This window comes from Cannabis sativa, chromosome X, assembly GCF_029168945.1.
Source record: "Cannabis sativa cultivar Pink pepper isolate KNU-18-1 chromosome X, ASM2916894v1, whole genome shotgun sequence".
Lineage (NCBI taxonomy): Eukaryota > Viridiplantae > Streptophyta > Magnoliopsida > Rosales > Cannabaceae > Cannabis > Cannabis sativa.
In genome coordinates, this window is record NC_083610.1 from 17,172,087 (window position 1) to 17,186,541 (window position 14,455).

Sequence of the window (14,455 nt, forward strand, 5' to 3'; positions counted from 1 at the left end):
ATTAAACTTCTTTTGACACAAATTAAAATTCTCTTCTTATAATAAATTTTCAAATAATTAATTATTTTTAAATGATATTTAATTATTTTGTTACAATTATATGAACTAAGTATGAGACCTCAAAACAAGTGCAGCCATTTTTTTTCTAAAAAATTCTTCTACTTATTTCATTTTTTACTTTTTAAATATTTAAATAAAAAAATTAAATAATTAAGTGTAATAATTAAATTAAGATTACAAGTATAATAAAATTTAAATTATGAAATTATATGTGTATAATTTTAAATTATAAAAAGTTTTGCTATAAAATTTTAAATAATTTAAGTATAAAAAAATAAATTGCTAAAATATCCTTATATAGTAATAAATTGCAAAAAATTAATTAATAATTATAATTAATTTAATTTTAAAATATAATTAATCTTAATTAAAGTTTTATAAGGAAATAAATGATTAGGTTACTTTCAGGTTACAAGTTATTTATTATTTATTTTTATTTAATTTTCAAATTATCACAACCATTTAATAGTAATCCAATGGCTTAAAAAAAATGTAACCATGATGGTTACAATAAAAATGTAACCATTGAAACCTCTTCCATATATATACATATATTAATATATACCCGAAAAAAATATATATTAGTAGTTTCACTTGAAAACTGAGTTTCTAAAATAGTTCTTTGTTATTGATCTATATTGGGATGAGCATTTTGTATTGATTAATTGCATGCCAACCTAACTCGGATTCCATTATTTACCGTTTGCTTATTAGATTCTCAGCTGTCATTTTTATTAGATATATTAGAATGTAAATAATAAATATAAATAAACTCTCTAATACAGGTAAAAACTAATAAGTTGTGCTAAATTAAATAACTTAAGCCCTTGGTGGTATGTAGGAGGTATCAATTAATTAATTAATTATAACATCATAAAAATATATAGTTATACTTTAAGTGGCCGTTGGAGTAGTCCGGTAGTTATTGTGCAACACGTGGATTACATCGAAAACTGTGAATATCAAGTCTGTCAAGATTCCAAGTGTCTCAAGCAAAACCATCAAATAACGAGACGCCCACGTGTCATTAATTCACCGGTTGCATGCCTCGCTCTAGGGGTGCAAACGTAGTTATTAGGACTCGTTTTTTCTTTTTCCCATTTATATAATAAACTATTCAAAAGCAGCCTGCAAATTTATATATATGTTTATATTTTATATAATTAATGTGCACGAATGGTATATTCCATCTCTTGTCTCATATATGCTCATCTCATCTGGATCTACCGGCTTTTGCCTCGTCGTTGTGACTAAAGGGTGTCAACGCGGCACTCGTACGTGCATGGCAACTTTAAATATTAAAGCTTAATATGCAAAATATATAGATGTTTAACCCCAACAAATGCATGGGAGAGATATATGCTACACTGCTACTGCATGCTGCTGATATATTTTACTTAAATATAATATATATAAGATCCGGACTTGGTGGTACTGTGTGGATTAACAATATTATACCAAAATGTTTGGATCAAAATCAAGTCATATTATATACTTTTTGAGTTCTAATAACGATGATGAAATCATATCATCATCCTTTCTTATATATATGCAGACCTGCATTCAATAGCTCGTATCAAGTTTGTTGGATAAGTCTCCACGTAAACTATTTATCTGACTTAACTAATACATGGTAAAAGGGCTTTGACCCATTTCTAGCTCATTCAACACAAGTATTACAGACGACTCAACGTTCAGTTATGGAATAACAATAACAGCCTCGGCTCTTAACTACCACAACAAAAAGCTACTATATATACCTAACCACTTCAAGCCTCGGGATTAATATGTAAATTTCTCCAAGAAAGCTCAAAGATATAGAGAGTTAAGAAACATTGTAATACAGATAAAAGAAAGAAACAAAAACAGAGAGAAAATTTATAAGATTACCTTGATCTGTATGTGACTTGGAATCCTTGAAAGACACACTGTAATCGTTCAAAAATAGTGAAGATCAAGCCAATCATCTTAGGAACAGCTCGGGAACGTAACTCAAATTTTGGGTGAACCTCGGGAAAATTTCTAGGGCTTTCTTTTCTTTTCTTTGTACTTTTGTGTTTTCGTGTTTGAATTTATTACTAAAAAACTGGGTTTTAGAGGCATTTTTTTAGCTGATTTATAAAAAAGAAAAACTAAAGCATCCAAAAAATATCTTTGGGTTCCCAACTATAGAAAATTGATATTTAATTACGGTTATATTATAAAAAATATTGTATCGATAGAGTGTACCTATTTTTATAGCTATGGTTTTTTTTTCTTTAGTTGTTGTGGCTGAGCAAAAGAAATGAGGGTTAACATCCTATGTCGTCGGTTATTAGTAGGGGTGTTCACAAAGTATCCGATCCAATCCAATCCGCACGATCCAATCCAATCCAATCCGTAAAATGCGGATATCCGCACTTGTGCGGATTGGATTGGATTGAAAAATCTAAAATCCGCACTTGTGCGGATTGGATGTTGTTTGACCTCAAAAAGTAACCGATCCAATCCAATCCGCACTTAATTATATATATTTTTTAAAAATTATAATATGTAATACATTTTAATTAAAAAAGACACAAACTTCTAATTTCGTAATCTTTTTTAGTAATATATTGAGTTGGTGCATTTTATTTATTTTGTAATAAAAAAATACAAGAAAAATAATTCTTATTCACGACACATACACATAAAGTTTAAATATATATACTAGCTTATTTATTTTAGTAATTAGATACATATATATTTTAGTGTAAATCTAAAGATAAGTATATATATTGATATATATGTATATTGGTTTAATTTGTATATAAATAGAGATGGAAATAGATTAGTATTGGAGATTAAGAAACAATAGTCTTTTTTTAATTTTTTTTTCTATGAAATATTAAATAATTTATTATTAAAAAAGTAACCGATCCAAAATAACCGATCCAATCCGCACTATTGCGGATTGGATTGGATTGGATTTAAACTCTTATGCGGATCGGATTGGATCCAAAATATGAAATCCGCACCTAGTGCGGATTGGATGTTGTTTGACCAAAAAAGTGCGGATTGGATCGGATGAACACCCCTAGTTATTAGTAAATAACCGACAACATATAGAGTGTTAAAATCTTGATTTCTTTGCATTCACTTCTTCATCTTCATTTTTTATGAGAACAAAACCAGACGAGCCACGAAACCCTCACCGGCATCCACCACCCATACAACCCCCATTTCTTTATTTTCCACCATTTTTACTAAAAAATTTTCTAAATCTTTTATTTTTCAAGCATACCCAAAATTGTATTCCCAATGTTTGATCGTTCTTTTCTTTTTTTTTTTAGCTTTTTAGTGTAAACTGAGCTAAGAGGTGGTGGTTGTAGCTCCAATCGCCGTTTTTGGTGTAAAAATCGTTGAATAATCTCAACGTCCATTAAGGTATAAATCTAATCTGTAATAATTTTATTAAAGTATATTTTTTTATTTTTTATTTTGTAAATTTTTTTAGGGCTTTTTAGATTGTTAAGATTGTGTTTTTAGAGTTATACAATGGTGGCCAGATTTTGGTCGGTATCGGTGGCCAGATTTGGGTTATAATGAAAAAATCTAAACTTTAATAGTTTTGTTATAATTTTTTAATATATTGAAATAATTTTTTGATTAGTGTTTGTGTTACATATTATTTTGTTAAAAATTATTATTTTTATTTAATATTAATATGTTAAATATTAAGATGAACAGAGAAAATGAAAATGAGATAGGAGAGTATTAAAGTAAAAGTTGAGAAATTGGGTTCTAAAACATTTTTTAGTGAGATATAATTTTTTTTTTCAAAAATAGATGTAGATCTAAGATGAGAAAAAAAATTAACTCTTTTATTTATTTTTTTTATTTACATACTAAATTTAATTTTTTCTTTCATATTCCTATTCTTGTGTTTTTAATTATTTTACTAGCTAGTAACTAATGTTATATAAATTAACAATTAACCCAAGATCTATTTGTATATAACATAGAACACAATAGTAGTATATGATAATTGAGTATGTGTACCTGATTGATCCATAGCAATTATCTCTGATTGATCCACAACAGTTACTCTAATTTGATAGTGCAATACTATCAACTAAGTCTTCCTCCCTAGATCTCTAAATCAGAAGCAGTTTATTTTCTCTGATTATCAAAAGGTATACAATTGTGATGAGACAGTATGTATTTATAGAGTTAGGGAGGGGACTTAGCTACAAAACCCTAGTTGGGCTGGGCCTGCTCATCAAAGGCTTCAGTCAACTAGAAAAGCCCACACTTCTGCTTCACCTAGACTTTACTCACAGATGCTAAGCCCATTAACAATTGATCACCAACAATATGGGCTAACACAGCAAAGAACTATCCAATCAACCCAAGTTTTAATAAAACCAATAAAATTTAATGTAAGCCCAAATAAAAGTCTAACATTCTCCCACTTGGGCTACATTGATTTTAATACATATATATTATATATCAAAATAATTTTGTTTGAAAACGACTCATGGGTTGAACAACAAAAAAACATTTGTGGCCACTTTAAAAACTGATAGTTCTCTGATAGCATCTCAACATACCGGTCCAATTTAACCTTTGATAATGAACTATGACAGACATATTGTTTTTAACTCAACAAAAGACATTCATAATCACAAATACCAAAGTATTAAATCGACATGGTCAATAAGTCTAGTAGTGTGGTAAGGAATTATGTTCAACATGTGATCAATTTAAAATAACATAATATCCTTATCAGTCCTCAATTTCACTGATACCGTGATGCTTAATAAATAAGCCAGTGAAATTAAACATACACCACTTAAAATAAGTAAGTGTCACTAAACTTGCTTAAAGAATTAAGCCAACAACATATCATTGTCAATAAGCAAATAAATTTAAAAGACAATGATCACAACAATATGAACCACATGCTTTCAATTCAATCATTCTCGAGAATATAACAAAACATAATTGAAAACATATCCATTCAATAAAAAATATTGAAACATAAAATGTAGTTCATAACTTTATTCAGAAAATTATAAATCATAATTTCTAAAAACAAACAAAAAATAAAACTCCCACTAACCCAAAAGATTAAAAGATTCTAAAATGCCCATATTAACTACATGTTTATTAAACAGCACGGCACTTAACCCTTTGGTTAGAGGATCTGCTAACATCGACTCGGTCTTGCAATTTTCAATGACAATGTCTCCTTTCTTGACCAAGTCTCTGACAGTGAGATACTTTATTTCCATATGTTTAGAAGCACTACTAATCTTGTTATTCTTTGAAAAGAAAACAGCAGCATCATTATCACAATAGATTAGCATAGGTGTGGAAATAGAATCAACCACTCGTATCTCCGAAATAAAATTCTTCAGCCACAAAGCTTGCAAAGATGCCCCATAACATGCAACAAACTCAGCATACATAGTAGATGACGTGATCAAAGTCTGTTTGACACTCTTCCAAGAAATAGCAGCACCTGCCAAGGTGAAAATATAGCCAGAAGTTGACTTTAAATCATCTACACAACCACCAAAATCTGAATCTGAATAACCAACAACTCGAAGATTGTCAACATGCTTATACACAAGCATAAAACTCTTCGTTCTTTGCAAATATCTCAAAACTTTCTTGGCTGCAACCCAATGATCAAGGCCAGGATCAGATAAATATCTCCCAAGAACATTGACTACGAAAGCTATGTCAGGTCGAGTGCAAACCTGAGCATACATCAAACTCCCTACTACACTTGCATAAGGGATGTTCTTCATTGCTCCTCTTTCCAAGTCGTTCTTAGGACATTGCTGCTTAGTGAACTTGTCCCCTTTCAGAATAGGAACAGAACCAGCTTTACATAAATCCATGTTGAACCTTTTGAGCACACGATTAATGTAAGCTTCTTGAGATAAGCCAAGAACTTTTCGATTCCTGTCACGATGGATCTCAATCCCCAAAACATAGGATGCCTCTCCAAGATCTTTCATATCAAAATTGGAAGACGAGAAAATTTTTGGTCTCATTTAGTAGTGACAAATCAACCGCTGCAAGTAAAATGTCATCTACATAAAGAACAAGAAAAATATAACGACTCCCATCGATCTTCATATAAATACACTGATCAAACTTGTTCTCTACGAAACCAAACGATGTCACAACCTTGTCAAACTTCAAGTACCACTGGCGAGATGCCTGTTTGAGACCATAAATGGATCGTTTCAACTTGCAAACCAAGTGTTCTTTTCCTTTCTCCTTGTAGCCTTCAGGTTGAGACATATAGACTTCCTCATTCAATTCTCCATTCAGAAAAGCAGTTTTAACATCCATTTGATGCAACTCTAAATCAAAATGCGCAACTAAGGCCATAATAATTCTGAATGAATCTTTAGTGGAAACAGGTGAGAAAGTTTCAGTGTAATCAATACCTTCTCTTTGAGTAAAGCCTTTAGCCACTAAACGCGCTTTAAACCTTTCAATCGTCCCTTTTTATCCCTTTTAGCCTTTAAAATCCACTTACAACCTATTGGTTTAAAACCATCGGAGTAATAAAACTAGCTCCCATACACCATTTTTCTTCATGGAGTCGATCTCATCATCCGTAGCTGCTAACCATTTTGAAGATTGTGGACTATTAAGTGCTTCACTAAAAGTGACAGGATCCACAAAATGATCAATATCATATTCTCCTTCTCCAAGATAAACAAAATTATCATGACACTTTGTTGACTTCTTTTGTCTTTGAGATCTTCTTAGAGGAGGTACTTCTGGAATAACTTCTCTTTGTTGATCATTGTTTTGAATAACATCTTCCACAACTGGAATTTCTTCAATAACAGGATTCTCATTAACAATAGGAGCTTCATCATTAATAAGCCCTTCATCAATAATAGGACCTTCATCATCTTCGATATCGGGAGCAATATATTCATCAACAATGGGAGCATTACCAACTGGAGTAGGATGGAGACTACTGTTATCATCTCTTGAAAATGACATAGGAATACAAATTCCTTTAGAGGACTCCCCCATTTCAAGAGATGTTGAAGGAATTTTTTCAGCAACATCAAATTCCAGAAATTTAGCAGTCTGAGATTCAACAATTCGCGTACCACGAGTAGGACAGTAAAAGCGATAGCCTTTTGAGCGCATTGGATAACCAATGAAATAACAGCGATTTGTTCTCGGATCTAACTTTTTCAAATTAGGATCATAAATCTTTACTTCAGCTGGACAACCCCATACTCGAAAATGATTCAGACTAGGCTTCCGCCCAGTCCATAACTCAAAAGGGGTCTTGGGAACAGATTTACTGGGAACACGATTTAAAATATAAGTTGCAGTCATAAGTGCTTCACCCCATAAAAACTCTGGAAGATTTGTTCTACTCATCATACTTCTAACCATATCCATGAGAGTGCGATTTCTCCTTTCAGCAACGCCATTTTGCTCGTGTGAACCGGGCATAGTGTATTGAGCAACTATACCATTTTCTTGTAAGTACTCGCAAAAAGCCCCATGTGTTGTCCAGATTCTGTATAACGACCATAATATTCTCCTCCACGATCAGAATGAACAACTTTGATGACTCTTCCTAATTGTTTCTCAACCTCATTTCGAAAAATTTTGAGTTTATCAAGGGCGTCAGATTTTTCTTTAATTAAATAGGTGAATCCATAACGAGAAAAATCATCGATAAAAGTGATAAAATACTTGTTTCTGCACAACGTGGTGGAATAAGGACCACTGATGTCTGTGTGGATAATTTCCAATAAAGATTGACTGCGGTTTGCAGTCTTCTTTCTTGTTTTAGTCAATTTTCCACGAGTACAATCAACACAAGTATCCCAATCAGAAGCATCAAGAGGAGGAAGTATTTCAGATTTAATTAAACGATCAACCCTTTCTCTGGAAATATGACCCAATCTTTTGTGCCATAACAATAAGGATGTTTCCTTAATATGAGGTCTTTTACCCACAGTATTCACAACATTAAAAGAGGAATCTAAAGGAGCCAATGACAACTTGTAAAGACCATCAGAATAAAAGCAATTTCCAATAATTCGAGAGTCAAGCATAATGTCAACATTATCATTTGCAAAATAAAAAGAATATCCTTGTTTAACCAAAAGCGGAGCGAAACTAAATTCCTTTTAAAAGTAGGAACATAAAAAGTATTGTTCAGAATAATCTTATCACGAGACTGTAATTCAAGAATAAATGTTCCAACATAGATAACGTCAACTCCAACATCATTGCCCACTTTAAGCTTGGACTCCCTCTCACTTGGCTTCCTGAGATCCCTTAGCCCCTGTAAGGAAGCAGAAACATGAACAGTAGCACCACTGTCTAACCACCAAGAATCAATAGGAACATCAACTAGATTAGATTCAAAACAAACACATGCCAATGGATTACCTGATTGTGCTTGCTTCTTTTCTAACCAAGTCTTAAATTTGTGACAGTCCGTTCTCCGATGCCCCAATTTTTCACAAAAGTAACACTTCACATTAGAGTATTTGGACTTTCCGTTGTTATTCTTCTGTTTATTCTTATGCTCCTTACCATTACCATTCTGTTTAGTAGCACCATCATTTTTATTCTTGAATTTTCCTTTTCCTTTGTTGGGCTTGAGGTGAGAAACATAGTTAGCAGATTCATTCTTCTCCCTTTTAAGCTTGCTTTCTTCAGCTACACACTGAGAAATTAGGTCGCTGATAGTCCATGTTTGATTGTAAGTGTTGTAGGTTGTCTTGATAAGGATGAAAGAGGCAGGAAGAGCATGAAGAGCTCGATGAATAATGAAAGAGTCAGGAAGAGGAATATTATGATCTTTCAACTTGGACTGAACATTCACCAATTTCAGAATAAAATCTCGCACTCCTTTTAATTCATCATACTTAATGGTTGTCATTTCATCCATAAGATGTCCAGCTTCAGCGTTTTCACCAGTGTCGTATAATTTTTCTACAGCATTGAAAAACTCTTTGGCATTTGTAGTGTCTGGCAAACCACTCAATAGATGTTCAGGAATGGATCTTTTCATAGTAAGAAGACTAAGTCGACTTGACTTTTCCCATTGTGCATGATGAGTTCTCTCGGCAGCTGTACTGGAGTCAGTAAGATCAGCAGGTTTTTCTTCTCGTAGGCACAAGTCCATATCCATTATGCCTAAAGTAAATTCCACATCTCGTTTCCATGTCTTGTAGTTGGAAGCATTCAAAATATGGATGGAAGCATTATTGTTGTTCACAGAAAAGGAGACTGAAAAAATTCAAAAATTAAAACTTGAATAAGCAATATGAGCAATGTATTAGAAAATATTGTAGAATCAACTGGTCATTATAAACTCCCCTTTGGGGTGAGAATATAACACACACATGATCTACCTTCATGAAGTTAACAACAAAGAAAAAATACATATTATTTAAGAATTTTATTACCTTTGGGCAAATAAATTTCTTAAAAATATGTATTAATTCAAGCAAAAAAAATAATAATAAATTTATATATTTAAATTATTACCTTTGGGCAAATAATTAAAATATATACATTTAATATTAACTCACTTCATGGAATGTGAACTAATATATGTAAATACTACCTTTGGGCAAGTAATTACACATATAGTCAACCAAAAATATAATATTTTCTTCAACATGTGAAATTTGGTGATAAAACAATCATTGAAAATTAATAATTTTCAACCAAATTTCCAAAAGAGATATATAATTGCTTTTATTATATTGATAAGCAAAAAATAAAGTGTCCACCATAACACATTATTTTTGTATCAAACAATCAAGTTTTATAACTTTAGAACAACAATTAATGGAAAAAAATGTGAAATAAAGAATATTGGTGGAGATTACATAGTCAAGATAAACGAAACAAGAGAGTGACTATGTCATATGGGACGAGAAGAAACTCAAAAAATTTTCTATGATTGACAAATTTCAAAAAATTATCAAAAAATATTTTTAATAATTTTTTAACTACATAATTATCATTAAAATAATAATAATTATTAAACGGAGTCAAAAAAATTAATTAAAAATCATAGAAAAATCAGAAATTAAATTCTAATAACGCTGAAAAAAAAATCGTCGAAAACGGACCTCCCAGCCGGCCCCACGCGCCCCCACGCGCCGCCTGCGCGAGTGGGCTTCGCGGCTGGGAGTTGTCTTCAAGCTGCAGCCGGATCTTCCAGGCGGGTCGCGCGACCCGGTCGGCCTCAGTCGGGTCTGCACGTTTTTCCGGCCAAATAATCGACGAAAACAATGGATTTTCGATGGGTTTTGCTCGGGATGTAATTTCTAATCAATCTAAGCTACTAATTTCGGGTATTAATTGCTAAAAAACAATAGATCTAAAGAAAAGCTATACAAAAATAAAGAACATAAAAAAAATTGATTTGGAATATCAATCTTAATCAAAATACAAAATTAATCATTTAAGAACATTCATAAACAATTAATAATGAGATATCTATAATCAATTTTAGATTAAAAACGATAAAATCAAAATACACAATTATAATTTCACATTATAATCATATAAACCCTAAAACTTTAAATTTAAAATTCTCTTAATATACACAATGATTTTATGCATATAATATATCAATTGATAGAGAATTTAACGATCAATAAAACACATAAAGTTTTAAGATTTATAAACAAAAATTGCACATAAAATAATAACGAAATTGATATGAAATTATGGATAATTAACATATACAAATTAATTATACTAATTATAGGTTCTAAATCATATACAATAGGCAATCTGATACCACATGTTATATAAATTAACAATTAACCCAAGATCTATTTGTATATAACATAGAACACAATAGTAGTATATGATAATTGAGTATGTGTACCTGATTGATCCATAGCAATTATCTCTGATTGATCCACAGCAGTTACTCCAATTTGATAGTGCAATACTATCAACTAAGTCTTCCTCCCTAGATCTCTAAATCAGAAGCAGTTTATTTTCTCTGATTATCAAAAGGTATACAATTGTGATGAGACAATATGTATTTATAGAGTTAGGGAGGGGACTTAGCTACAAAACCCTAGTTGGGCTGGGCCTGCTCATCAAAGGCTTCAGTCAACTAGAAAAGCCCACACTTCTGCTTCACCTAGACTTTACTCACAGATGCTAAGCCCATTAACAATTGATCACCAACAATATGGGCTAACACAGCAAAGAACTATCCAATCAACCCAAGTTTTAATAAAACCAATAAAATTTAATGTAAGCCCAAATAAAAGTCTAACAACTAATAGTTAGTTACAATTACTAACTAATTACTAATTTTTATTTCTATTCATGTATTTTTAGTACTAACTAGTTACTCATTAGTAACTAGTTAGCAAAAATTTCTAACTTAGCTAGTTAGTAATAAATTAACTAATTACTCATAAATGATATAACTATCTAGTGTAGTTAAATAATTCAAAATTTAAATTTTATATTATTTTTCAATATTGTAGGCGGTGAGGTGAATTTGCAATGATTCGACTTATTTGGTGTTAATCAGTTTTTAGCTAGCTAGAGGTATACATTCACTAACTTTTGTTATTAATTAATTATCAATGCTTTGAAGAGATTGAATATTAAATATCCATCCGTGTGAAGTAGGTTCTGCGATATATTGTACTGCGGTCAAATGGGTGGAATAATATGCATGCTAGATGAGTTTGAATATCTTAAATATTTATTCGTAGTAAAGTAGGTTCTGCGAATACATGTACTGCAGTCAGATGAGTAGCAAATTTTTGTATAGCTAAATGTTGTTGTGATTGCTTTATATTATTTTGGATTGTATTTTGTTGTAATTAATAGAGTTTTTCGCGTTTCTGTCAAGGAACTTACGTGGACTCCAGATTAGCATCCAAAGCCCACCAGTGGGCCTAAAAAAGATTATAACTTGAGGCAAGCCCAAGTCCAGCTGGACCTTTCAGGAAGGCATCTTCGTTCTTTGCTCAGACGAGCTTCCGCCAAGGACAGCTCGTATGCAAAAGCAATCTCAGTACTACATTTTTGGAAGGCCAGATAATGTGTTCTTGGAAGCCTAGCACAATTTCTCTTTTTATCAAATCGCACAGAATAAGGAACTCTCCTTAAATCTCGGCCAAAAGATCATATCAAGCTAAAATGGGAAACTACATAAAATGAAGATCAAGTAATTAATTCATAATTAATTATCCACAATTATAGGACACGGTAATAATAGCTTGATCGTGCTCAACCTGCCTAGTCAGCAAGCTTATCGCCTCATGGATTGGGCCACACGAATACAATCCTGACTTGTGTGTGTGTATTTTTTATGTAAACTCTCCATTAGAAGGAAAGAAAAACTAAGTATAATTCATGTAAACTCTATAAATACTCAACAAACCCTTCAGATTAAGGGTTGAACACTCTTGCAGTATTTGCTCAGGCAAAAACAGAGAACATATAGTCATTATATTCCAAAAGGTTTTTCTAGCTAAAATACATAATAATATCGACTCGTGGACTAAGGCTCTTTAACGTTCCAACCACGTAAAAAACTCTAAGTGTTGTCTTGTTCTGTCTCTTTGAATTATTTATTTCTTCAATTTTAATTTCTTATAATCAGTTTTTTGAAAATCTCGGTAAACATTTTAGTACTTTCATTGAGAGTTAAAGGAAGCAGTGATACCATCTCGAGATTACATTCAGTAATCATGGTACTCGCCCAAAATAAGTCTACTCTTCATTATACTGATTCTAATGCTAAGGCAGGGGATACAAAAGATTTGAATGAGGTGACCTGTCGCCACAAGGATCAACGTGGTAAAGACCTAAATCTTAACAATCCTATAATTGAAGATGATGAATCAGAGGAGAATAGTTTTGATGACCTTGAATATGATCATCAAGATACACCAAAAGATGATCACCAAGACATGCCTACTAACGGTGGTACTAAAAAAAGGACAATCCACACGATTCAGACCCCATGGTCATTATTGTCAAGAAGTTACAAATGACTGAAAGCAAACTAACTCGGTAAGAAGAATTTTCTTTACAATTTCTCGAGAAAATGTCAAAAATAGAAGCTATATTAATACTTAGCGGATTTACTTGGTTTCTCTCCTTGGACGGAGAGCCTATTCCAGTACAACCCTAGAACACTTTCAAGCCCCCGCAGGGTCTCGTATTTCCAGAGGTTACCATAAATTTAGAATTTATTAATGTACTGGTCCATCTCCCATGGACTGTCGATCAGCATCAAATTTGGAGCATTCTCCTACTCCATGACTTCCTATTCTGACTCAACTTCTTCTTGTTGGACCTTCTTAGACATGATTTCTGTGGAAAGAAAGAAAACGAAGCAGTTAGCTACCCGAACTACTTAATATAGAGAGAGGGCAGAGGAAAATCCTCCTCCATAAACTGCTTGGAGAGGTCCCCACTAGATTCACTATCCAAAAACGAAAACCTTCAGGGGTCATTCGTTCCAGATAGGAAATGAGGAACTTTGAGAAGAAGAATAAGGAAGAAATTGGTAGAGTACCCAGAACCAGAAGGATCCTACTAGATATACTGATTCAAATTTTTAATCAGACAAAGATAGTCGAAAGTTGACATTTGGGCTAGTATTTACTCTTAGTGGAGGAGTTGTACTCTGAAGAAGCATTAAACAAACCAGTATTGCAGAGTCAACCACGGAAGTCGAATATATAGAAGCTTGTGAAGCAGCTAAGGAAACGATTTTGTTGAAGAAATTCTACACTGCTCTGGAAGTAGTTCCAGAAGTAGAAACCACTTGTGCTCTACTGTGACAACAGTGGAGCGGTGGCCAACTCCAAGGAATTAAGGAGCCATAAGAGAGGTAAGCACATTGAGAGGAAGTACCATCTAATAAGAAATATAGTAGAGGACAGATATGATATGACGGTCTTGAAGATCACATATCGGAAATAACCTGACAAATCCATTCACAAAGACGCTACCATCGACATCTTAATTTTATGGGTCATATAACTAATATGGGACTAAGGGAGGTGCCCAGTTTGCTTTTAGGGCAAGTGGGAGATTCTTAGGATATTGTTAGGATTTTTTATGCCCTGAAAAGCCTATACAAACATTTCTATTATTAATAAAGAGTTGAACATTTTGATATATGAATGAATATTAAATTATTAATATTTATTATTGAATAATTTATATATAAATATCGAAAAATTTCTTATTCATATATGGATTGTGGCTAGTAGTTGTATAAAGAACTAAGACCATTTAGTTATGAATAAATTAGTCAGCAACATATTAAAGTTATAGAATCTTGAATCAATAGTTACTAGTACGGTTTATTGATGCCCATTCTTTGGTGTAAGTAATCTCGATTCAGATT